General features: G+C 43.4%; 1 protein-coding gene across 1 annotated transcript in view; it reads right to left on the bottom strand.

Moving 5' to 3' along the window:
* Nucleotides 1-1,983, bottom strand: part of LOC106813091 (ankyrin repeat domain-containing protein 17-like) — a gene marked incomplete at its 3' end in the record, with an annotated part of 55,351 nt that overhangs the window by 39,245 nt on the left and 14,123 nt on the right.

The following is a 1,983-nucleotide window of genomic DNA, read 5'->3' on the forward strand; positions in this document are numbered from 1 at the left end:
CACATACACACACACGCGCACGCGCACGCACACGCACACGCGCACGCACACACACACACACACACAGACTACGCACCGGCCTGGGACTGGGCGTTGACGTCGGCCCCGTGCGCTAGCAGCAGCTTGACGATGTCTACATGGCCCGCGCTTGCTGCCTCCATCAGCGGCGTGCAGTCTCCCTTAAGGCCGCGGTCTTCCACGTTGGCACGCATCGCTAACAGTACCTGCAGCAGCAGCAGAGGAAACGCTCGTCAGTAGCTGTGTGATTAGTGTTAACGACTCTTAGTAACTCAGTGCGTAGCACTATCCGGGTTAGATACTAACCATTTTAGTTCATTAGTCCACAGGACTAGTAAAAGAAATGAAAGTGTCAATGACACTGTAGCTCACCTTGGGTGTGATAGAAGAGGGAGGGGGGATATATAAAGCAGGAGTATATATGGGAGAACTCCCATTATATAGCATATCTCCCATTATATACTCTTGATAATGATATATATGCATAAGTTTTGATGCGAAAATAAATGTTTCAGATCTGAAAGTCTGAAATCTTAACGAGAGATGGCGCTACGCCTAAATGATCGCCATTTTGGTTTTCGAATATCGCGCAAATAAAAACAATAAAATATTCCAGTCAAATTACTGTCACGAAGAATCTAAAACACAATATTACACGTATATAGGTATGATTGTAAAGTTGTTGACCAGTTAGACGAAATAAACGTAATAGGACATTGTCATATCTCCCATAGGAGTAACAACTGTTTTGGGGCTAGCCTTACACATTCACATACCAAAATTTAACAAAATCGAATGAATTTAGATGGCCATTTCCATTTTTGCCAAAAAGTGGGCGTGGCTCGAAAGTAGGTCGACTGGCGTGCTCCAAAATAGGACGTTCAAATCTCTCCCATAGGATGTAGGAGTAACAACTGTATGCAATTTGAAACATGTGGGTCAAACGTTTCTTGAGATATCGTTGACCGTAGGCAGACACTGAAATGCATAGTGAAATTGCCAAAATCTACCTAATTTAAAAAAATATATCAAAACCTGTGTGATATGTTTTGGGGCCAGTCCTCATTCATTCACATACTAGAAATGAGCAAAATCTGTTGAACCTGTACTGACTTATGGCCATTTCCATTTTTGCCAAAAAGTGGACGTGGCTCAAATGTAGGTCGACTGGCGCGCTCCAAAATAGGACGTTGAAACCTCTCCCATAAAAGTAACAACTATATGCAATTTGAAACATGTGGGTAAAACTGTTCTTGAGTTATCATTGATCGTAGCTAAATGTTGACGGAAGGACGGACGGACGACGACCCATGGCAATAGCTCATCTTGACGATGTCAAGGCGAGCTAAAAATGGAATAGTCCTTCCAAGATTCTACTAGTCCTGCTGAAGGACTCTTACTAGGCGCAGAGCGACGAGCATTGTGATTTGCCGGAAGGTAAGTGGGGTAGGAGGGTGGAGCCCCCCTTCTGCTAAGGGGTACAGGGGGTCTCCCCCAGGGTACAAGGGGTCTCCCCAGAAAGGTTTTATAAAAGACATTCAATTGTATAAAATATACGTAACATTGATATGGATCATAAGAAAACAAATGAAGTGATCATGGTTTTTTAAATATTAATATCATTTGGTTTATTAACATTTCATAGGACCTCTGATGGAAATCAGTTACATCTCTGTAGCTTGCGTAATCATCATCATCAGAGCTGTCAGCAGTTGCTAATTAGAATATTCAGTTTTACTATTGTGGCTAATGTTTTTGCCCTCACTGTTTCGTGAACAGGCATGGTCCTTGCATTTCTTTTTGCTAGGATCTTTCTGTGCCCCTCGGAAGCATCATGCGCTTTAACAATTTCCAAACGATAGTTTGTAGTGCCGGTGGAAAAACTACCAGACATACAGCCTGCACCACAGGTCATACCCTTGACCGGGTCATACTCTCGATTTCCACGCTGGCTGGAGCGTACGC

The sequence above is a fragment of the Priapulus caudatus genome, unplaced genomic scaffold, assembly GCF_000485595.1.
Source record: "Priapulus caudatus unplaced genomic scaffold, Priapulus_caudatus-5.0.1 Scaffold725, whole genome shotgun sequence".
NCBI lineage: Eukaryota > Metazoa > Priapulida > Priapulimorpha > Priapulimorphida > Priapulidae > Priapulus > Priapulus caudatus.